Below are 26,452 nucleotides of genomic sequence, written 5' to 3' on the forward strand. Positions count from 1 at the left end.
ATTATTTTAATTGCTATTCGTTTTTTGTAGTTTCTGGTTCGGGCCATGCATGTTTGTCTGTCAAATAGTCCTCGACTCTGTAATAAGCCTTTAACATCAATGATTTTTTTAAGTAGTTCTTAAGAGCTGGGAGGGGTAATCTCAAAGCAGTGTCAGGTAACTTATTATAAAAATGAATGCATTGCCCAACAAATGACTTCTGTACTTTACGGACACGAAACTTCTTTATGGCAAGCTTATTTTTGTTTCTAGTGTTATAATTATGGATATCAGAATTCTTAGTGAAACAGTCTAAATTCTTAACAACATAAATTATACTATCATAAATGTATTGGGAAGCTACAGTTAAGATATTAATTTCTTTGAAGAGTTCTCTTACTGATTCACGTGTTCCTAAGTTGTAAATAGAACGAATGGCTCTCTTTTGTAATACAAAGATAGTCTGTATGTCAGCTGCTTTGCCCCAAACCAGAATACCGTATGACATTACACTGTGAAAATAACTATGATACACTAGGCGAGCTGTCTCAACATTAGTCAGTTGCCTGATTCTCCTAACGGCGTATGCGGCTGAACTTAATTTGCTTGCTAGTTTCTTTATATGAGGACTCCATTGTAGATTTTTGTCCAATGTTAAACCAAGAAACAGTGTTGTATCTACCATCTCTAAGCATTCATCATTCAAAAGTATTTTTGTATCGATTGGTTTAACATTCGGCATTTGATTTCGTGTACTGCATAAAATATTTTATTTCAAGTATAGGAAACTAGCCTATTTCGCCTACTGTTGAATTCAAGACAAATAGAAGAGAACAAATAAGAGTAACAAGAACCTGCCACTAAAAACCGCCCTCATTTTGAACAATATAGTTTTTAGAAAACAAACGAAGTCATCTACTCTAGCTTTCAAAACTTGACCTACTACTGGCCTTAGCGTCTATTTCAGACGATTTATGGTGCAATGTCCGAGAGACATCGCTTTTGATGACTAAAGAGACCTATGCGAGAGCGACATATTTTGCCACATAGCTGACAAGGGAAGCTTGCAACCAATTGCGACGTTTCGCTACGGTGTCTTCTTTCCCTTTTGTCAGCAAGTGCCGCAAAACCAGATCTCATCGACGAACTTGCGACCATCTCCAACGCACTTTCGCCACTCTGTCCGCTTCTCCGCAAGCTTCTCCCAGTCAAAACTAGGCCATGCATTCGATAATTCAATTGATGTCAATACCAACGGAACCCCATAATACAAACAAAACGACCCGAGTTCTGTTAAACTCGATCGTTTATTTCCTGCTGTCGCCGGTGATTCAATAATTTAAATATGTTTCGGTGGCGCAACGATTTTCGTTTATTACCTCTATTTTATTCATTAACATTACCAGGGTCGGTAGCCAAATGAACAACAAACGCTTACGATAATAATTATCGCTATCGTAGCTGTGGGCCATTTTTTTTCAAAGTTGTCCACCCTACTTTTTTTGTAACATGGGTATTTTATACGCGATTCATACTCAAATTCGCCAGTGAAATGAGTCGCTTTTCGGAAGGAAAACATCGTTAGGAAACCGGACTAATTCCAATAAGGCCTAGTTACCCTTCGGGTTGGAAGGTCAAATGGCAGTCGCTTTCGTAAAACTAGTGCACCAAATCTTGGGATTAGTTGTCAAAGCGAATCCCAGGCTTCCATGAGTCGTGGTAAATGCCGGGATAACGCAAGGAGGACGATGATGTCAGTTAAAGGGTTAAATTAGTTTATTAAAGTGCTAGTTTTTGCCCGCGGCTTTGCACGCGTTAAATTCGAGAATTTAATTGTGGAATGCTGCATAAAAAGTTCCACCCCCATTTTGGGGAAGTGGAGGGTTAGAAAGAGACAAAAAGTAGCTTATGTCACTTTCCATCCCTTCAACTATCTTCACCTAAAAAATCACAATTCGTCGCTCCGTTTTGCCACACATACACTTTCCCATTTATAATATACATACATACATACAATCACGCCTGTATCCCATAAAGGGGTAGGCAGAACACATGAAACTACTAAAGCTTCAGTGCCACTCTTGGCAAATAAGGGGTTGAATGAAAACGAAACTGTGACATTGCAGTGACAGGTTGCCAGCCTCTCGCCTACGCCACAATTTAACCCATATCCCATAGTCGCCTTCTACGACACCCACTTATAATATAAATTGATTAATAGTCTAACTGGACCCACTGCCTTACTAACGCCAATCGTCCAAACTTGCGGTATGAGTTCAGGTCACACCGAACGGTTTGACCGACATTTCTCTATTCGATTAGACAGAACTTTGGCATGGCGTAACAATAAACAGTGTTATTATTAAGATATCGTCAAATGAAACTCTACGAACATAGGAATAAGGTTGAAAGTAAATTGGGTAGATTTATTGATGAGGTATCTTGAAGTGTGCCACAAGAGTCTTCGTTGGGACATTTATATTTTTAATGAGTAATATATACAGAGTGGGGCCTGTAACAAAGGCGAAGAATTGAACTGTAGGCTATTCTCTTTATGCTGATCAACATTTGTTCAGTGACTTTTAAAAATTATGAAGTCTTTAAATTTTTAATTTTTCATACAAAATAAATATTAGCTTCAATGTACGCCATTATTGTTGTCATTGACGTTGTCTGTCACACTTTAGACTTAACAGAATTCGCAATACATTACCTCTTAGAAAAAACTTTCAAGGGTGATAAAAATCAAAATACAAGTTATTTTTAAAAGTCGCCGAACAAATGTTGATCAGTATTAGGAGAATAGCCTAGAGTTTAATTCTTCGCCTTTGTTACAGGCCCCACTCTGTATATTGAAGTTTTTAAAAAACCCCCGACCGCGACATAGTAGACCGATTTTCATGAAACATGGCTAAGAACACTCCCGACTAACTCAGCTTTCAGACAAAAAAAAAACCTAAATCTAAATCGGTTCATCCGTTCGGGAGCTACGATGCCACAGACAGACACACACACAGACAGACACGTCAAACTTATAACACCCCGTCGTTTTTGCGTCGGGGGTTAAAAACTGGCAGAAAAGATGATCGTGCTGTGAATGTTCAAAAAGGAGTGACATCGCATTATTATAATTTTCATTTAAAAAGAAAAATGAATGGTAAGATACTAAAATCAAACTCAAATAGAGCAAATTTATACAATAAAGTGAAACTATGGAAACGGATTATATTGCGTATAATGAATCGATTTAATCCGTTTCCATAGTTATTTCATGAGTAACTATCGCGGTAACCGAAGACAATATTTTATACAATAACTTAAATATTCACACTCGGAAAGATACACACGTATCCCTATTCAATTAATAATGAATAAGAATTAATTCAAGCTCAATAATTTTATTGAGCTTCTAAATTACATTATATAAATACCACTAGTATAAAATCTTTTTTCTACTCCCGTGTTGTTATTCGTCATTTACAGTGTCGTGCATAGATCGTTAAAACCCTACATAAAAGATGCCCGCCCCCGCCCGGCGCCCCGCGCACACAAGCATACGATATAGCTCTTAAAGCATTGTTAGCAAGCCTTTAAGGGATATAGCGGGCCGCGGGGGCGGCGCGGAGGATTGCGAGCGACAGGGTGAGTGCAGAAACATTGTAGAGGACAAGTTAAAATACTTATAGGAAACAGTGCGAATTTCACGAAAGTTATTCTAGAAAACTATTCAAAAGTAAGTGCATGGTCGTAGAAAAAGTATTGTATGCAACGGTGTTTAACTGAGTCAAAAAATACTCGTGGCGTCTTAATAACAAATTTCGGCTTCGCCTCAAATTGTTACCCACGCCACTCGTCTTTTTTGACCTCTTTTAAACGCCTGTTGCATAAAAAACCAAGAAAGATATAGCCCATACAAAAAAGCGCACCCCTGAAATGTATGGGCTTTTAGGCTTAAAACTATGTGGCGCTGTTTGCAGACTTGAAGTGGACAAAATCATATTTTCCCTAAATATTATTGCCAGTTTTTATTTCTTATAAGAACAAATGGCATATTTCTTTATTTTAATATCATCATATATCACGTCAATACACAGTTTGAAAAAAAAAATTAAGGCATCATCAGATCTATCATGAAGATTGTAAATCTATATAAATAATCCTTGATCGGACCCTACATTTTTTTATCAAACTAAAATACATACCATAATTATAAATAAAGCTATTGAAGCAATCAAATTAGTATAATTCAATAACAAAAGCCTTCAGAATGTAATTACGGAGCATAACAAAAGTACAGTTTAAATTGCTATTTGATCACTTCCAATCAATTATTCGGAATAATTTGCCAAATCAATTATTTCGACACCTCGATTGGCCCACAGACAAGATAATTAATCGTCAATTTAATTGAAATCAATTTGTGTATTTAGGCTTGTTTATATTTAGATAGTTATTTATACGAAGATAATTATAAACGGAAAGTGAGAGCGTTTGGAGTCCATTTGGATGCTTCAGTCATTGACTAAATTTAGACAGAGAAATTCTACAATTATTGAGAAACTTTCGAAACACTGTACCTACTAAACGTCTAAAGTTACCGTTTTTCGGTTCCGTAGAAAAGAAACATTCAAGTACAGTCAGCTGAGCATTTCTTTTTTTTTCGCCACTTTTATGAAATGTTATATTTTTGAAAAAAAAAAGTATTTCTACTCAGAATCACCAGCTTTTTTAATCCTAGTAGTTAAATTGTCACATACGATTTTTTCTTATTTTGTTACCATTTTCCGTACATGTTGTGTGGGGTAACAAAAGAGGAAAGTAACAAAAATGTATGGAAATTCTGGGACACTTTTTGTCTCCCAGTGAGATTGAAAGTACTCGTGATTCTGAGTACAATTGACCTAAAATTCCCTAAAAAAATCAAAATAGAAAAAATGGCAAAAAAAAGAAATGCTCAGCTGCAGGGAAAAGTAAACCCCCCTGCATACAAATTTGTATGCAAGGGGGTCTACTTTTCTCTGCAGATGACTGTACCTACAACACTTCTTTGGCACCCTTACATATTAATGTAATTAATCATTAATGTAATTTTACTTATTGGGTAACGCACTTTCGACATCAAATGAAAGTTTTCTGAAATCCATACTAATATTATAAATGGGAAAGTGTGTGTGTCTGTTTGTTTGTCCGTCTTTCACGGCAAAACGGAGCGACGAATTGACGTAATTTTTAGGTGGTGATAGTTGAAGGGATAGAGAGTGACAAAGGCTACTTTTTGTCTCTTTCTAACGCGAGCGAAGCCGCGGGCAAAAGCTAGTCTCGCGGGGCAAATCTCGACTGGGGGGCAAATGTAACTGGTCCATTTTTCCATGTTTTACAATGTTTACATTATAAAATAGTATCCACCGGTTATATATGGCAGGCGTGTTCAGTGGATACATGTAGAACTCAACATCATAGTGTAATAATGGAAAAAAATGGATTAGTTACAATGGCCCCTCAGTCGTTTTGCCCCGCTGTACCTTATTAAATAATTTTACTTTCTTGATATTTAGTCGCCACCATTTCTTGGCACTGATTTTTTACTACTTTTTGTATAATTTTTAACCCCCGACGCAAAAACGACGGGGTGTTATAAGTTTGACGTGTCTGTCTGTTTGTTTGTCTGTGTGTGTCTGTCTGTGGCATCGTAGCTCCCGAACGGATGAACCGATTTAGATTTAGTTTTTTTTTGTCTGAAAACTGAGTTAGTCGGTAGTGTTCTTAGCCATGTTTCATGAAAATCGGTCGAGGGTTTTTTTTTTATTTTAATCTATGCTCATGATCTTCTATTTCGTTATAAAACCTCTAAGAACAAAGCTGTTTATTAAAATAAAAGTAGGTACTTTCTAATGTAAGTGTGTCTTGCCAAGCAAGACCGACCAAAATGACTATCCGATACACTACTGTTAGTACAATCAACCCAATTGGGACCCTAGGCCACTCTACAACCATGTCAAAATTAGGTACTTACCTAGAAGCAGTAAGAGATTTCTCACAATCTGATTTATAACGTCAATATGAAATAGTTCTACAGTGGCCTAGGATTCCAATTGGTTGACTGTACCATTACATTGTAACTGTTTTTCTTTATTTTCTTCAACGGTAAGTAAAATCCACGAAAACAAACGAAAAGTCCCAAAGCCAATCTTCAAAGTGCATACAATTCCTTCGAACGCATTTGCTGCATCGGCGACTTTCTTACCTTGTCACAGTAACGAAATGTGCGCTCCGCTACTGACGGAGCCAATCGGGTTAGAGTGACAAAGTAGTATACATAGAGTATTTACCATGAATTTTTCTTTGACATTTTAGAAAATTAAAACGTCACAAAATTATGATATTGATTAGAGGAGAAAATTAACATCGTCACTAAAAATAAGTTCCGAAAAACTCATTGGTAGGTGCGAGCCGGGATTCGAACTCGCGACCTCCGGATCGAAAGTCGCACGCCCTTACCGCTAGGCCACCAGCGCTTCGGAATTTAGTAGTTAGTATTAACAGTTAAAATACCTTCAAAATCCCGCACAGAAATGCTAAACGAAACGTTTACATACATCACGTGTTCTAATATTTACACTCAATACGTATACAAATAAAAGACTCCAAATAAATGCCTCCGCACACGCGCCCAATCGAAACTCCGGAGAATACGTCCGTGTGTTAAGGGGCTACTAAAGGAGCGACTGACAGCTCATAGGCCACGCTTGTCAATTACCTCAGCCCCCGCAAGCACGCACACATAGAAGCGCCGAAATGCGTTCCGCGGAGCAATAGCCCAGCTAAAGCTCCATCTAGCTTCATAAATGTAAACTACAACTATCGGCAGTCAGCCAAAGAAAAATATTTCGGCAAAATGACATTGACAATTTCACGCTTCACAGATGGCGTTGTAACTAATATTGTATTCAATTCATTCGCCCAATGTCAAATAACAAAACGAATGGTTCTTAATGTTTATATCAAAGCTACTATACGTTACTATAGCTTATGGAGTTTTTTCTACACTCCATATTATGCGCCTTAGGAGATTTATAGAGACAGCTATAATATCTATATTAACGAATTATTCTTGGGTATAGGTTTAAGTAGTTTATTTAACCCCTCTTACAAATAACATTTCCTTGCTACCTAGGTATCTAAATCGCGTTGTATTTTTTTTATTGTTTTGCAATACTTACTTTACTTACCCTTTGGAATATACCATACGTTCTGCAACACTGCTAGCCCCGTGATGTAGGTAAGTGCGTTTTCACATTATCCTATCCGATATCACATGTAGGACCGATATCCCATATATTTACGCCGTCATCTTTAAATTTTTCCTTGTACTTCTTTCCTACATATATCCGATGTCAGATTGGATAATGTGAAAACGCACTACGTACCTACAGCGAGTCACTAGCCCCGCAATTCCCGTTTAGTTTGTACATTTGGATCACGTCTCTGATTTGGATAAAAATTGGTAGGCTGATAGTCCATGATGCTGAGCAAGATTCACTAGGTTTCCCAAAATGTCCTAGATTGACTGTATGAAACTTTCCTTTTTTGTTACCGAAAATGCATAGAAATCTGGTAACAACAAAGGAAGGTTCTTGCTCAGCATCATGGACTCTATCAGCCTACCAATTTTTATCCAAATCGGAGACGTGATCCAACTGTACAAACTTAATGGGAATTGCACAGCCGGCCTCTTCACCATTTTTTAGTTCTATTTTTCACACCCGTGGCGCAGCAGCTACCAGATCTTGCTATGCCACTATGCGAATACAGGTGATGCTATACGGAAACGGTCTAAGGAAACCTCTAGATTTGAAATTAATGAAAATTGGCGTAATTTACAGATTTTGCAAGAAAAAAACACTTCATTTTAATAACTGTCAAAATTAATTTTCTGAACTTTTTGCTGATATTAATATGAAATTGAGTCTCACTCAATAGGCTAGTTTCCTGTACTTAAAATAAAATATTTTATGCAGCGCATGAAATAAAGCACTACATAATTAGAAGAAAAATATGGACAGTAGCTATTTTTAAAAATAGTTTCTATTTAATAAGTCAAAGAGAAAGATATAAAGTAAATTAATTGACCGTGACGTCACTCCTCAGTATTTCATACTAATTCCATATTAGCAAATCGTTTTGACAGTTCTTAAAAAGAAGCTGATTTGACTAGTAGGAAACTAGCCTATTGTTCTAAAATGATCAATGGACTCTATTGTCAAATTAAAGGTGACAGCTAGTAACTAGAGTTGCCAAAAGCAACTGAGTAGCTACTGACGCCACGGCCAACTCATTTATTTACTTTACATATTTTTATCAGACTTAATAAAATTTTAATTCAAAATGTTCATGTTTCTCGAACAGTTGTCCCTTATGTTTTATTTCTGAATGGTATATAGTACCTACATTACGATACAAGTGCAGAAACTCGTGTCGAATTTTTGACAGCTTGTTTAGGATTTCCTCTTCGCACGTGTATCGTACGATGTTTTTCAGTGCCTACCCTACATATGACCCTTTGAAATTTCGACCTGACAGAAATAGCCTGGTATGCGAACTTGTTCTGAAAAACACCATACATGTAAGAACTGAAATAGTAGGTACATTATTAACATTTGGCATTTTCGCGAGAATAATCACCAAAAATATTTTTTCTAAGGTAGGTAAAATTTATGGTTTTCCTACTCAGAATCACGAGCCCTTTCGATCTGGGGCAAAAAACAAGAAATAAAAAAATGGTCCCGAAATTTTCTATTATTTCGCATACTATTCACTTTGTAACCGCAGCACAGTGTTTGAAAAATGGTAACGAAGTGGGAAAAATTAATTTTTTTTTGCAAATTCAACAAGCTGCAAATTCCACTTCATGCCAATTGAAATTTAAGAAAATTCATCGTTAGGTATGCAAATTCGTCTATTTAACACAACATGCTGCAAATACTTTTTTTTTTTGCAAATGCAACATTTCAGAAATTCAACTTCTGGCTGGACACCACCTCAACTCACTGGCACCTCAGATACTACGCGAAGACCAATCAACATAGACTTACATTAGATTATAATTATATTGTCTTCGGTTAGGACGATAGTTATTTATTACTCATGAAATAAAACTAGCTTTTAATGTCGTCGTCGGAAAACATCAGGATATATTTATAAGTAAATTAATTATACGCGATTTAATCTCTTTTCATTCTTAGAAAGAACGTTGAGTTTGCGGTCCCTTCATTGTTACACGGATCCGAATTAGGGTCCATGTAATGAACGTCCGTGTACCCGTGTTACGTCGTATGTCCAAATTCATGGAATTTAATTTTGAAATGAATATTGCTAATCACAACAATAAATTGCTGTAATATTTAAAAAAAAGATGATAATTGCTTATTATTAACAATAAATATGGCAGGGATGGAACTTGGCAGGAAGAAGAAGTAATAGCTTGTATAATTAATTAATTATGCAATCATGCGCTTATTGTTATTATTTTTTAATGTAAGGTACAGCGGGGCAAATCTCGACTGGGGGCAAATGTAACTGGTCCATTTTTTTCATGTTTTACAATGCTTGAATTATTAATTAGAGTGTCCACTGGGGGCGATACGGGATTTTGTCACTAAAATACCGGTTGAAAATAAGAATTTTCTGAATTCGAACGCGTGAGACTCAAAAGCCGGCCCGCTTATATATGGTAGGCGTGTGCAGTGGATCTATGTAGAACTCATCATCATGTATGTAATAAATAAACGTTTCTTAGAAATAAACAGATTTTTTTATCATAATATAAAATGGATCAGTTACAATTTCCCCCCAGTCAAGATTTGCCTCTCTGTACCTTACCTGGTACTATGATTATAACAGATATACCCATTTTAGACTAGCGGTCCCGTATGGTATCACTTAAATTCATTTGATTGAATTGATTGAAGTCTGTGTGTCTTGTAATTCGATAAAAGCTACTAACATTACGTACACTTTGTTTTATTGTAAATTATTAATTTTCTGTATTTACATTACAATTAGGGAACAAATCAAATTATTTTATTGAATATTTTTCGATTTTTTTTTTTTTTTTTTTTCAAGTAGTCACACTAGTTCACACTACTATATTAATTATAAATTTAAATAGATATCATACACGAAAGAAAAAACGACAGGGCCCACCAGGGGCCACTGGTGGCTGAGCCGGGAATCGAACCCGGGTCTTCAGCTTATGCGGCTAACGTCCTTACCACTAGACCACTCGCCCGCCCCCGGGTGGCGCCCCCGGCTATATTTAAATTTTATTTAAATTTATAATTTCTTTATTTACATTAATTATCGCCTAGCCAACTTACTCCGAAGATGGGGTAAGTTAACTAAGAGTCTGGAGTTTAGAAAATCGAATAGATACGTGTTATAATTGCAAATAAATACTTGCGTCAAAAATAAAGGGTTTAGAGACCCGAATAGTTCTTCTATCTGTAACAACAATTATTTTCATTAAATTGATTCAAACATCAAAGATATATGAGCTGAAGCCAAAAGTTAGTCAACTATCCCCGGTCTCCCCTAACCTACTTTTTAGGGTTCCGTAGTCAACTAGGAACCCTTATAGTTTCGCCATGTCTGTCTGTCCGTCCGTCCGTCCGTCCGCGGATAATCTCAGTAACCGTTAGCACTAGAAAGCTGAAATTTGGTACCAATATGTATATCAATCACGCCAACAAAGTGCAAAAATAAAAAATGGAAAAAAAATGTTTTATTAGGGTACCCCCCCCCCCCCCCCCCCTACATGTAAAGTGGGGGCTGATATTTTTTTTCATTCTAACCCCAACGTGTGATATATTGTTGGATAGGTATTTAAAAATAAATTAGGGTTTACTAAGATCGTTTTTTGATAATATTAATATTTTCGGAAATAATCGCTCCTAAAGGAAAAAAAGTGCGTCCCCCCTCTAACTTTTGAACCATATGTTTAAAAAATATGAAAAAAATCACAAAAGTACAACTTTATAAAGACTTTCTAGAAAAATTATTTTGAACTTGATAGGTTCAGTAGTTTTTGAGAAAAATACGAAAAACTACGGAACCCTACACTGAGCGTGGCCCGACACGCTCTTGGCCGGTTTTTATTAAATGTAGTCTAACATGTCTACCTATTACATATTATTATGTTGAAAAGGTCTGTTTGTTAATAAATACTTATAACAGATTTTTATAGTATTTTCTTACTTTTAACAGATTTTTATAGTATTTTTTTACTTGTACTATTATATATTCTGTGCTTTTACCTCTGTGCGAGGCTAGCGGTCTCATATGGTACCAGCAATCATTCCAAAAACCGAAGGTCACACATTTTTTTACTCAAATATTGTTACCTTTAGTCAAATAAACCATAGATATATTTAAAGAACTACAAACATTGGATTTAACAAAAAACACTCACTCAATGGGGCTAAGTATCTTGATTGTGTACACTTATGAGGACACCGTGAATCAATATACATTTTAAATAAAGAATAACGATTAAATGGCGGTATGGTCTCAGTCGTTGGAGGTATACATACAGTACCTGTACAAGATAAAATATACTACTGTGTATAATGTATAATACAAACTATGCCAAGCATAACCAAATAAGGATGTAATTCTGAAAATAAGTGATTGAAATAAACAATTTGGTAGTTATGTTGTTTTATTTTATATGTATTCAAGGAGATGAAGAATACAGGTATGCTATGTGCAAATTTCTTTTTTGATGATTTTTAATTGCAAGAATCCATTTGACCTCAATGGTCTGGAATCCAATTAAAATCGTAGGCAAGCTCGGGTGCCAAGTAAATGATATTATAAGATTAGGAATAATAGGAATGCATCCTTAAAATTAACGTAACTAAGAAAACACCGTGTAGAATATTCATATGTCTTGAGAGAATCTGTATCTTTCTCAGTTTTTCTCACTCAGAAGGTGGATCTTCAACACGTCTCGGGTAGTCCGGCGGTTCCTCTTTCTGCAGCCAAGATGAAAGCGAAACCTTGTCCTGATTGTTGACATTTAACTGAAAGTTTAAAGAAATTTAGTAGGTAGTAAAATCACGTTTTTAAAACAAAGATGTCAAATCAGGTAAACAGCTGAACATAAAAAAATCTCTTTAATCTAACTGAAAGAGAGAGAGGCTTTATAACAACAAAAATAGGGTGTGAAATTATTGAAGAATTCGATACGACTGGACGATAATTTCAAGAACAGAGAGGATTGAGGCCCAAATTAATAAGTAGTTATGACTTATGAATGCTAATTGTTACCAGAACTGGTTTCAGACAATACGTATGTTGTCCCATAAACATAGTAAAAAATCTAGGTATTAGGAACCCTTTTACTCAAAAACTGTCCGTAGTTGAAGCTGTAGACAGATCCTTAGTCATTAACATATTATCTTCATCAATTTTCACAGCTAGGTAGTACCTATCTAGTACGTATAGAGTACCTATCTCTGCTGACATTAGAATCCCCTTAGTCAAAGTCCAATCCATCAGAAAGGTATTAATTTTGTTTATTATTTTAAGCCAAGCTCAGTTTAGTCAAGACTAATTTAAAACTGTAAATTAAACATAAACGCACTGGCTAGCTCAAACTAACGTACAAGGTAAATCAACTGATGATTATTTTATTTTACATTTTGTCAGAGTTTCGTTTCCTTTCAACCCCTTATTTGCCAAGTCTGGCATAGAAACATGAGTAGTTTCATGCGCTCTGCCTACCTCTTTATGGGATACAGGCTGATTGTATGTATATTTGTAAATATTATTTTATGTAAACTTTATTGCACAATTCATTAAAAAAGTACAAAATTCGAACTTATTTACTGACAAGTTTTATGTGATAGATCAGTAAAAAACCTGAAGCTGTAAAAACAACCTAACAAAACCATCATATTTAGAATAAAACTGATGTAATATAAAACAAAATTAAAGTTTTTGAAATATAGAACGTTAACTAAGGTTTTTTTTTAGCAAAGTTATTTTTTAATCTTTAGTATAGTATGATTTAGGGGAGTGTACAAGTTTGTAATGGGGTGGCAACGCGCATGTGACACTCTTTGAGTTGCAGGCGTCCATAGGTTACGGTGACCGCTTTCCATCAGGCGGATCGTATGCTTGTTTGCCACCGACATAGTATAAAAAAATAAATAAAAAAAACCTAAATTATTTAGTTAAATTGATAACCAAGGTACAAATTTTGTTTAGTTTTTTTTTTATATTGTGAGATGTGTATCATAACCTAGAGGAACTACACTGTTCAGTTTTATAAATAGTGGCTAAAAATTAGTGGAAATTAATATATGAAATAAAAGTTTATCATAATACAGACTTAGGTATATACCTACGCTTACTTTGTACCTTATGCTCGTTTAGCATGTCGTGTACTGGATATAATGAACTAATAAATATTATGCATTATTTGTATAAAATCCTTTAACTGATGGTATCTGAAATAAAAACTTAGGTACACAATAAATATAGACTAACTTAAAAATAACCAAATAATCCACCAAAATGAATTCCCACGGGAAGTACGAGTAATTAGTCAACTATGCCTATTACATCAATATTACTCGCTAAATTCTTTGGCCAAGGAATGGACCAAGCCTAGGGTTTCCTAGTACTATCGAAGAGGACCTTCTTTATATATTATCTGAAGTAACTCTCTAACTTCACCATACCCGTCCAGTCTACTACATATTAGTAATGATCAATCCTTCTAAGTAGTACTAGTACCTATCAAATACCAGAAGCGATGTTATGCCTTATCGTATACTCCTTATGCTAAGAAATGATGATGGTTACACGTCGTCCTGTAGAAACAAACCCATTCGTTGTTTGTGAAATTTCTTAAAAATATTTATTAACATGTAAATATTTGTCTCTTAACTATTTAAAAACGCACTATAGAATAAATAGCTTTTTGGTTTTTCACCGGGAAAGTTGCCCAGAGATTCCTTGTACTTACTTACTTACTTTTACAGACATGATTTATGTTTTAGTTATGAAGATGACGGTTAATGCAGTACAAGGATATTTTCCATACCATCTTCGATTCCTATTTCTATATACCTCTATATAGATTGGTCGCTTATCTACCTAACAAATAAATAAAAAGTGGTAACGGTTCGGGAATCAGCAGATATCACATACGTCAGTATATCACAGGTCGATATTCGAGTCTCTACACTTTTTATTGCATTTTTCTAAACACTCTCTCATCCGTCACTATCCGATGACATCACGGCGCTTTTTAGTGGCAAGGACGAACCTGTTCAGTCGGACCTGATTACAGTCTTCTAATCACATGTAAAAGCTACCACATAAGTACCATTCTTTAACACATGAGCTTCTTCTACTCCATGCTTTTAACATTGTGCTTAAAACTATAAACTTAAAACTATACATACATACACACAACATACATACAATCACGCCTGTATCCCATGAAGGGGTAGGCAGAGCACATAAAACTACTCAACTTCTCTACTTAAAACTATGTGTATATTAAAAGACGTAGTACCTTGAAGTTTCTGGGCCTTATAGTATTGTTCGAAAATAAATGAATATTCTATTTCGGAACACCTGAACCTTGCAAAAAAAATTTACCGGATTATCAAATGAAAGTAAGAAAACTAATTAACGTTTGCCTCCTAGATAGTTATGATTACCAAGACCTGTTCTCTGTCAAAAGAAAAAGGTACCCGTTCTAAATGTCTGCTTGTGTATTCGTGTAGTCCCGGCAGTGCTAAGTTGCCGAGGTACCGAACCCGTCCTTTACAGAATGATTTACATTCCTCACTGTTATAAAATTAAAAACGCATCCATTCTACTGTACGTAGAAAGCAAACTGGACTGTACTTAGAATCCGTGAATCCGGACATATTAAACTTGGGTACCCGGACCTTGATAACACGGACCTAGCCACAAATCCGGATTTATATAACACTACATAAAAGCGAGCCAGGCACCTCATACACGAAACGCACATGCGACTGCGATCGATACTGAAGAAATAATAAACTTTAATGTTTAGAGACACATGAAATGATGACGACCGGTCTGGCCTAGCGCGTAGTGACCCTGCTACGCCGCGGTCCCGGGTTCGAATCCCGATAAGGGCATTTATTTGTGTAATGAACACAGATATTTGTTCCTGAGTCATGGATGTTTTCTATGTATATATTTATATAATTAAGTATATCGTCGTCGCCTAGCACCCATAGTACAAGCTTTGCTTAGTTTGGGGCCAGGTTGATCTGTGTAAGGTATCCCCCAATATTTATTATTTATTTATTTATTTACATACACACAAACGCATAAATGAGCAAATCCCTAACATGAGCTATGTGTCACTGAAGGGCTCCTAATCGGATCATCATCAGCAGTTCTTTCATCAATCTCTTAACACGAGCTATGCGTTTTTGAGGAGTTCCGTTCTGATCATCATCAGTTCCACTTCGTCAAATGTAAGTCCTTGTCCTTATTCATAATCCAAAACATTAGAGAGACTTTGGTGATAATACAAAAGTCACTACAAGTGTGCCGTTCAAATTTGAGAAGTTCCCTTGATCTTTCATGGATTGGTATCCAAAGGAGATCACCAAAACTCCAGCATGATCGAAATCTGACTTGAAACCTCAAAGTGCTTAAAAAACTTAACTCGTTAAATTCGTCGTTGAAGAGTTCCGCTCTGATCATCATAAACTGTTCCACTTCACCATATGTGACTGTTTTGAATGGAAATGCATGATGTTCTAATAAAACACAAAAATCACTATATATTATGCGCCTTTCAGACTTTAGGAGTTTTCTCGATTTCTCCAGAATCCAATTATCAGAACTGGCTTTCAAAAATATGTACATACACTAAAAAAAAATCGAAACCTGTCTACTTAGTAACAAACATCAAACATTACACACGAATTGATAAATGATAACCTCCTCGAAATTTGGAAGTTGGTTAAAAACACAAGTTTTTAAAATTGATAATTAAAACTAGGTACCTTATATTATTTAAATTACCTTTTACAATTTTTTTTATACCACGTCGGCGGCAGGTAAGAGGAAAAGAGGTCACCGGAAACTTTGGACACCTGCAACTCAAGGGGTGTCACATGCGCGTTGCCGACCCATTAGAAACTAAGTACACTCCTTTTTTGAAGAATCCATACTGTAGTTCATCGGAAATACCAAAACTATGCTTTATTTCGTGCTACCCTAATAAGGAATTCTGGTAGTGATCGCATACATCGATAAGACAGCCTGTTGCTGCCTTTATTTTCAATGTAATTCTGTTATTAAATTTGTAAACCTGTTATCTTTGTGGGGCAATAAAGAAGATTAACTTATTTACTTACTTAAAAAGTAAAGTAGTGTGGAAGTGCGTTTTTACATTATCCGATCCGATATCGGATGTAGGAAAGATTTCAAAATAAAAAAATCAAAGATGGTGGCGTAAATATACGGGACATGGGATGGGTCCGACATCCGATATCGGAACGGATGATGTGAAAACGCACTACTAAGAGAAACTATGTAAGAGACATAGAGTCATCGAGTATTTTGCCGAACACGCAGAAAATAGACGGGCCGAACCGCACCAGAAAGGTTCCTTTTGTGCCTATGTTTGGTATGAAACCCTAAAAAGAGAAAGCCAATTCTTAGGTTTATTTTACAGTTCTGGATTAAGCTTGAGTTTAGCTATATATAAACAATAATAATAACATTTGTCGGACACTATCCCGGTGAGTCACTCGGGCACATTGCACAGACATGACCTCATAACTAGGATAATTCACCAGCAGTTAGTATTTTCCATACAATCTTGTGGACCGCGAAGTACCGTACTACAAGTAGGTACTTACTACTTACCTGCGCCAGTTCTCGAAAATGGACGAGATACTTGGTTGATTCGACGATCATCGTCGTTTCGGCGAACGATCTCATAGGCAAAAGTGAGCGACACTCGCTAGGGGTGAGATGCAGAAGGCGGTACTCCTGTACACGGCGCGTAGGTCGGTCACCTTGGGCCCTGCCTGCCCCGCTGCTGGATGTATTTAAAAAATAACCATGTACCTGGAGTCTGTCTTTTCCCTTTCTTATACCATTGTTTTTGTATCTTTTGTATTTTTAGCATAAGCTACAGAAAATATTTTGACATACCAACGTCAACGAGTTTTAATCACAGACAACCGCAGAACAGAAAGATCACTGCACAGACCATACAGGTTGTTTGATAGCGAAGTACGTACTAAGTAGAAAATATCAAAGAATTATAGCAGAGAACGACATAATTACTTATGTTTTAATAGCCAAGCCGAAACGGCAGATTTAACATTTTAAAATTGTACTGAAACACATCCAACTTATCAGTACGTATAAAACCATGAGTCGTTTATGTAAATGGCCTTGGAGATGATGAAATGAGAAAATGAGCCAAATAAATATCTGTAAGTACTCCTCACACTAATAAATACCCTTGGCGGGATTCGAACAAGGGACATCAGCTTTAGCAGGCCGGCAGGGCCAGTCCAATCCAATATGTACAAGGATTTCACTCCAGAGTTGTGGGTTCAAATCCCGTTGCGTGGCCAACCAACTTAAACATTGTAATTTTTTTTATTGCAATATCTATTCTTATTTCTCAATGAATGTATTTTTTTATTTTTGTTTTATTTTATTTCACTTATAATTGTGTAAATTATGTACAACACACAAAACAACATTGTATACATTAGGTTAGGCTCCCTCAGAAAATGTTTTCTTCTTTTGAAGATGAATTAATATTAATTTCTTTATTTTATAATTTATTTGGTATAATAAGAAAGAAAAAAAAAGAAAAAGTAGAAATTTCGAAATAAAATGGAAAAAAATCACCTAGAAGTTAGCATATTTAGCTGATGGCTGGTACCACAGGGCCACGGACACATTATCGTTCCTGTCGAAATTTCATAGCATCTTGTAACTCAAATAGTATAGAGTTTGACGTAGCTTTGGCAATACGCACACATGCGTATATATAATAAATATACAAAATGAACGTAGTTTATGGAAAAGGATCTAACCCACAAACATTGCCAATAGAATTTAAACTTTCTGACAATAACAATAGTCATTCATTTCAATGGCAATTTTATGGAGATAAATCCTTTTCGCTAAACTACGTCCAAATTTTCGTAATTATAAATTGTCAAAAACGCTGCGCGATTTGACATAGGTCTTGCCTCCTCGAGGCCCGCCGGCCGTCTGACATTTTTGACAATAAGGACACATGTATACGATTGACGTATGAAAGAAAGAGAAACGAAACCGCATAAAATGGCCGTTTTCTGTTGAATTCATGATATCGTAAATGATGATAAATCTTTGTATATACGATAATAAAAAATATTTCCTTCTACGAGAGACTAGATAATTTGGAAACCTTCACTTTAAAGTAGGTTAGACTGATTAAAGTTGCATATTTTTTTCACAATGTTAGTTAAACGAAAAATTAAGGCCTTACTTTGGATTAAATTTCTATCGAGAAAATTGTAAGCATTCGTGTTTCGAGCTGTACAAAAATTTCAATCATATAGTCAAGATATACATATCCAAAAATCAGATCTCTAGGTTTCCTAAGGGTGAATCTAAGATGCACACCAGTGAATCTAAAATCCTAATATTTATCGATGCATGGCCTTAATTGATGTTATGTGCCTTATAATTGGCAGCGAAGTATGACGTTGCAGGTGCGGCTAGGACGATTGATAGATAATGGAATTTCATACAAACCTTGCAGGCCAAGGCCGGCAAAGTCCTCTTTTTTAATTTCCAAACACAGATAATTGTGACATAACATCCAGGTATTTAGCCAATTAAAAAAAAAACTATAAGGGGCTTTATAGACGTGCCGACTGCAACTGGTACGGGCCCTAGACAATATTTGATTTTGGGTGCGTTTTCATACAAAAAAATTCGTTTTTTTTAGAATTTTTTTTTAACTTTTTGTTTTTTTATAAGCGTATACGGGATATCAAAGGGGAACGAAAATTCGATTATTTTTGCGCTACGACGCACCGTTTAGGAGATACAGCCATCCAAAGCTACTATTTTCAGTAGACTTTATTTATTTCATACCATGTTTGAGAAAAGCACTATCATACCTCGGCGGGAAATGGGGTTGCCCGCCTCTATATGTCTTCGGCCGGCAACCCCCTTTGTCCCGGCCTCTGTAGTAAATGTACTATTAAACAAGCATTTAGACGCAGCCAGATTTAAAAGTCGTTTCAATGGCGACCGGGCCCTATTAGAAACTTCACTGCACAAAATATACGGAGGTTACCTCGTTATTGGCTGGAGTTGGCGAGTAGCAAGCAGCTATTTAAGTTAGCAAACCGCTTTTAAGCTTTTAACTATCCTACCTACCTTCTAGACTTTTAATTTGACATAAACATGGGCCATTTTTTTCAAAGTTGTCCACTTAATTTTTGGATTTGGATTTTTTTATGTGGTTTCGACTCAGAATCGCGAGATCTTTCGATCCTAATAGGAGAAAAAAGTATCCTAAGTTTTTTTCCATTCCGTTACCATTTTTTCATAAATTTTGTATGTCGGTAACGGAATGGAAGGTTTGAAAAATGTATGGAAGTCTTGAGACATTTTTTTTTCTCCTATCAGGATCGAAAGGCCTCGCGATTCTGAGTATGAATCGCGTAAAAAATACCCATATTGCAAAAAAGTGGGGTGGACAACTTAAAAAAAATAATGGCCCAGGTAGGTAGGTACATTTTATTTTATCAATTAACTTTAAATATTATCTTATCAAAGGTTCGTATCCATAATTTAGCAAGGAGCATTTATTGTTTATTTATTATTAACTTGATATTTGAAATAAGTATTAAAACAAATTATACGGTCATTTTTTTTTATTTAACCTCATAACGCCCACCATACAAAATTTTTGCTAGGACATTTTGATTTTAATTGTACTTGAAATTATGTTGAGTTTCATACTTTGTTTGTTAACATGAAAGCAGGGGCGGCTCACTCCGCGATTCTATCGCCACGCTACAAGTACATGCTGGCGGCCGCGAGTTCGCGGCCTAATCAGGGGTGGCGCGCGTTCTCACGGAACGCACGTTCGCACTTTCTATTGTTCCATTACGTCGCGAATTTTTTTAGGGTTCATATGCGATTACCACGTGTGGAATGGCTAATAATGCTTAGTTAAATAGACATCATGAATAAAATAGGAAGACCCCTGAAAGCGCCACCGCCTCTGCCTCTGGGCAAGTAGGAAGCGCGTCCTTCGGTTTTCCTGTACTCGTACTGCGGGTGTCTCGCTGCACCTACCCTACTGTTGAAATATACATTTCCACGACCCGAAGCTATTTGGGCTCTTGCACCCCTACCGCGCACCGCGAACACCTGCTCTGAGGGTGTTGGTGTCATCGCAATCTCTTCATCCTTAGCACCCTGTATTGCGTCTTTAAGAGACGTGTAATTGCGAGCCGATATTACCGTACTTAACCGGTCATTTCGCAAACCACTGGTAAACCTGTGAATAGCCTGCCTTTCATTAAGGGGTTTTAGAACACTGTAAGCACTCGAATCACCATTGGCTTGTGAAATTGTCAGCTTGACAAAAATATCCTCTAAATCTCTACCGAACTGCTCTATACTCTTTCCCGCCTGCCTAGCCGTCTGCAACTGTTTCTGCAAAGCGGTATCCGACCTCCGAGTTAGCAGATGAAGTTTCATATCTGCAATTAAACTCGCTACTGTGGTATAGGTACCTGTTAACCGCAGTTTTGCATTGTAAGACAAACGTGTTTTCAAAACGAAATTTATCAACACCGGGATGTCAGCTTCGACTATCATTGTCCCATACAACTCTATGGCGTCGATTAATTGCAAAGAAACCTTTTCAGTATCATCCATGACGGGCAAAAGAGAGACTGCCGTCTTCAAGTCGAAATTCGATTTGGAACCCATGTTTGAATTAATTAATTGTTGCGATTCCCCGAACAGTTGCAATATTTTAGCATATGCTCTTTCGACTTCCGCAATATACTGTTGTACCTTATTGTCGAGGGCACTTCCCCTTTTCTACCTTTGAAATATAAATCTCTAAATAGGCATTATACTCGTTATAAACCGACTTTGCTTCCGAAAATTTTTCCTGCCCTAACTTCTCGCTTCTTCTAACTGGCCCAAGCTTAAGCAAATATTCCTTAAAATAATTAATGCGCTTATAAAATTCTAAAACATCTGGCATAACTATAACGAGCCTTAAGCTAATATAACGCCACACGATAAGGTCTACAGTCCATAGGAAAATAATTCACTACACTTACATGATTTCCCGGCAGGCCGATGAAAGTCTTTGTCACTTCACTACACTTACATGATTTTTCCGGTAGTCCGATGAAAGTCTTTGTCACTTAGTTCGTGGTAGGACACTCACACTGCTTTGCCGATCCGCAGCGCTCCAGGAATCCCCACGACAGCCGCTGCCCGCCACCTTAGACGGACGCACGCCTGCGCATCACCATAGCAGCCGCCTGGCGCTCGATCTTCTGCGTCAGACACTTGTGGATCCTTTTCCAGACGAGATAGACGAAGATAACGGTGATCATCACTCCCATAGCCATCGTTATGTATGATTGCCCATCCGCGTGGCTGATGTCCTGACTCGTCCTGGCGCTATTGCCCTGACCGGCCTGAGCTATGATGACCTCTTCCTTCTCCACTCTAGACACAGTTTTCCCCATCTTGAAAATAGCAAACCGACGAAATGCTGCAGAGAAGCCTTAGTGGTCGTAGTTCCTCAACACGCTGACACGCTTTGGCAAGGTCGCCATGTATTGGTCGAAGCTATTGGTGCATGTTCTATTCGGTAGGGATGTAGTAGAGTTTAATAAATGAAACACATGTTGACTCTCCAAGGCATCAATATGTAATGTCGATTAGAATACAGATAGAATAAGCTGATCATTATGAGTAATACAGTTTCCATATATAAAGCATCTAGCCTACTTAATCTAATTAGGTATGCTTACACATCACAAATCTTACACAGATCTTATTGATTAAGTCCCACGGAAGAGTCCAATAAGGCTTGTGATGCTGAAGGCTTAAACAAAATATATAAATACTGTATATATACCTAGAAAGTACCCAAGACTTGAATATATAGTATAACATTTTATCTGAGAATTAATTCGTTTTAATCCATAATTATAGGCAACCCTATCATCCGAAGCTGCGCACGTGCGGCTCGTTTCTTTGTTAGAATTTTGTAGGCATTTAAAAAGGCGGCATTTCGTGAACATCAAAGCAGTGGGCCTTCTGTACTTGTACTATTATAAATATTCTGTGATGAAAGTTAAAATTCAATTGAAACCAAATGCACAGCTGAATGTACATTGGGGGGCAAGAGGATGAACAGAAACAGAACTTAAAATAAAATAAACTATACAATAAAAACTATAACAATAAATTAGAAAAATAAATTACAAAGCACAAGTCCGGTCGTGTGTAGAATATTGTTCTCACCTGTGGGATGGTTCAGCGAAATACCAGCTTGCGGCGCTCGAGTCAGTCGAGAGGAGGGCCAAGAGAATCATCAATGACGACGAGCTAACCTATTCTCGACTACATAGCCTGGAGCATCGTCGGAAGGTTGCCAGCTTATCGGTATTTTACAGGATACATTTCGGAGAGTGCGCTGAGGAACTGTACAACCTTGTTCCTCCGTCCCCATTTCACCATAGGACCACCAGACAATCGGCAATGCGGCATCGCTTCACGGTTAGTATTCCAAAAATACGCACTAAGCGTTTCGCTCCAACGTTTCTTTTGCGAACCGCCAAGGAGTGGAATGCCCTGCCTGAGTCTGTGTTTCCGCATGAATACAATCCAGGTCTCTTTAAAGCGAGTAAATAGGTATCTCATAGGTAAGCGTGCTCCACCGCAGATCGCATCATCACTTACCATCAGGTGTGATCGTGGTCAAAAAAAAAAATCCGTAAGACACAGACATAAACATTGATATGAAGCAGAGTGAATACTTACATATACTAGTTACAAAATACATATTGAAAGAATTGAACGATTGCAAAAACGGTTTACTAGACACTTATCTTATCGTTTTGGAAAAGGCAGCCAGGTATATAATTCTAGACTTAAACAATTTAATCTTATTTCTCTTACTAGTTACTACCTACTGTAGGCGTAGTATGTTGGACCTAATGTTTTTGCACAAGCTTCTAAACAATAAGATTGACTGCATGGAAATGGTTAGTCAGATAAGTCTGAAAGTTCCGTCCCGCCTGCCACGTTACCCGTGTTCTTTACTCTATGTGCCTCCTAGTAGGACAAACCTTTTAGCGCACTCGCCTTTGCCTCGCCTGGCTCGCCTGTACAACGAATTTACTAAAAGTGACCCATCTTTGGATGTGTTTAACGACAGCGAATCCTCATTTAAAAACAAATTACTATCTGTTGACGGATCTTGCTAACTCTGTTTACTTATTGATAATTTCTGTGTTAATTTGTAATTTTGTAATATTTTAAATGTGTAAACTTAGTTAATTTATATATAGCCCTTGGGGCAATAGGAATATTGTCATACTTAATATATACTTAGGATCTCCCTAGTTCAGGCACGGACAGTCGGACATGGTGAAGCCTATTTTTGTGTTAATATAGTTTATGGCCTGTTTATAACTGCTATTTTTGGTACATGAATAAATGTTTTTTTTTTTTTTTTTTTTTTTATGTTTTTGCATGCTGTGATTACCTATAAGTGGGGGATCAATTATGAATGGGCTTTTTATAATCTGTAATTAATAGTATGTATATTGTATCTTCTGTTGGTGATCCTAATAAACAAATAAACAAAAATACCATAAAATAACCTAACCACAAAATTAAAATTTTGAAAAACCCCCGACCGCGACCTTGTGGACCGATTTTCATGAAACATGGCTAAGAACACTCCCGACTAACACAGCTTTCAAATAAAAAAAACTAAATCGAAATCGGTTCATCCATTCAGGAGCTACGATGCCACAGACAGACACACACACAGACAGACAAACAGACAGACAGACAGACAGACGGACGGACAGACAGACAGACAGACAGACAGACACGTTAAACTTATAACACCCCGTCGTTTTTTCGTCGGGGGTTAAAAAGAACCTGTAGTCTAAAAGCTTCCATATTTCATCTAACACGAATTCAAAACTTGATCTACAAAGTTATCAATTTACAAAGAGACTGCATGGACTAAACTGCAACGCGTTTGTAACCGTGTCCCATTGAGTATGTTAAACCCATTTGTAGACCTATCCGCCTACATTTGTAGACCTATCTCTCGCGTCAGACCGGATCGAACTAAGCCGTTTACCGCTTTGAAATGGTACCGGTGCTGGATTGTATCAATTAATAGATAGACTAAGTATATACACTGTGTATCATGAATAGGTAACTCATTAGTACAGTCAGCATGAAAAGTAGCGGTTCAGATAACGTTGCAAAGGTGCCTACCATTCTGTAACCGCTAAACAAAAAAAAAATCTGTGCGTGTGTATAATCACAGAATGATTTAAATATGATTGTTCTGATCGCAAACTGTACAGATTTATCTATATTTAGCAAAGTTATTGGGGATCCTTTTGGTGCTCTGTCTCGTCTAATACTATTGATGCTGACTGTACCTAATTATAGTTATCAATTTCAGTTGATAAATGCTACATCCATGACAAATAACACCAATAAGCGGAACTAAAATAATGCACTTGTGATATCGGTAGCAGCTTTGTCCAAATTGAGGCTCAAAATTTTAATCCTGTGTCAAGAGATGGCAGTCTGTGCACTGGTACTACAATTCGATACCTTTGGGTTCAATTGGCGTAAAGGACAAAATGCAGGTTTTCAGGAGAAGCAAAAAACAACTTTTTTTTTAGAAAAATGTTTATATCTTTTTTGTTTTTTGACCTATATTTGTGACGTATATAGAAAATATGTAGATTTTTAGTATCCTTCACCTAGTGTAGCAACCGTAGTGATAAACTAAACGGTTTAGAAGTTAGATGGTTGTAAAGGACACGTCAAAATGCTATGGACGTCCTTTACACCCACGACTTTTTTGAACAATTAGAGTTGATAGGGTCGTAAATGACGGTCTTAGATGATTTTTATACAAATTCGGGGCGTAAATGTAACCGGAATGGTACAAATGGCAACTGTTTTTAGCTTAGTTTACAATTGAAAAACTTGAAAAATGTATCAAAACGTAGTTAATATGGCATAGAATAGCCACATTAGTGTTACAGTGTATATTTATCTAAATATTTAGCAGAGACAAAGAACAAGACTATTTTATATCCAGTTTTGCAATAAAGAAACAACATTTGCTTAAAAACTATCTAATATTTTGGAAAGTTATTATTTTAGTACTCGCCGCTCGGCTGTCTCAATAAGTTACGCATTCAGTATTTAATTCTAGTAGGGAAACGCTTTCGTAGTTTAAGTAAAACACTAATTGTAATCACGTAAACTTTAATCAGCAACTGTGAATAGTAGACTATATTAATACGACAGTAATTTTAAGTCTAAAGTAGAAAGAAGTTTAAAGAACAACTAAGAGTTAAGTACTTATTTATAAACGCAAGTTACGACGCGTATACAAACTGTAGTCAAGACTAGTTACCTACTATGTTGATTTATATTTTTGATAATTTTAAAACAGAAGATTGTTATTTAGTCTTAAACCTGTTAAATAAGAATAATCTTAATTATGAGTTCAATCCTAGAAATATTATAGTCAATGCTTTAAGTACCTGGGTACATAGCCAAGTCACCAAACGCTAACGCTCATTCGTTAGCGAAACGCACCTGTTATTGTCGCACTAAATGTTAGTATAGTCTACTGTTAAAGTTTACTGCCGGCGTAGCTGAATGGCAATCGTCGACGACAGACGCCGACAAAAATGCAGTCTGGTGCAATACGCAAGAGCGATAAAGATATATAGCTACGAAATAGATATTATCGTGAGCGTTTGTGCATTTGGGTACGTACCCTGATTACCATAATGTTTTTTTTAATTACCTACATCTCGCCGCAGTATAATAATACTACGAAAGCGTTTCCCTGCTAGAATTAAAGACTGAATGCGTAACCTACTGACTATTCAGACAGCAGCGAATACTAAAAAAATAACTTTGAATTTGTTGCCAAAGTATTAGATAGTTTTTAAGCAAATATTGTTTCTTTATTACAAAACTGGATATAAAATATTAGTCTTGTTCTTTTTTGTTGCTAAGATAGCTTAGATAAATAATACAAGTCACTGCATTAAACTGATGTAGAGCTATTCTATGCCATATTAAGTACGTTTTGATACATTTTTCCAGT

The 26,452-nt window shown here is 36.5% G+C and overlaps 1 protein-coding gene and 1 non-coding gene across 2 annotated transcripts in view; both read right to left on the bottom strand.

Moving 5' to 3' along the window:
* Positions 1-26,452, bottom strand: part of LOC125238421 (alpha-2Db adrenergic receptor-like) — a 767,059-nt gene that overhangs the window by 122,749 nt on the left and 617,858 nt on the right. The window lies entirely within an intron of this gene.
* On the bottom strand, positions 10,196-10,267 carry Trnam-cau. Its single transcript has one exon. It is a non-coding gene; the product is annotated as a tRNA-Met (tRNA).

Source organism: Leguminivora glycinivorella, chromosome 23 (genome assembly GCF_023078275.1).
Source record: "Leguminivora glycinivorella isolate SPB_JAAS2020 chromosome 23, LegGlyc_1.1, whole genome shotgun sequence".
Lineage (NCBI taxonomy): Eukaryota > Metazoa > Arthropoda > Insecta > Lepidoptera > Tortricidae > Leguminivora > Leguminivora glycinivorella.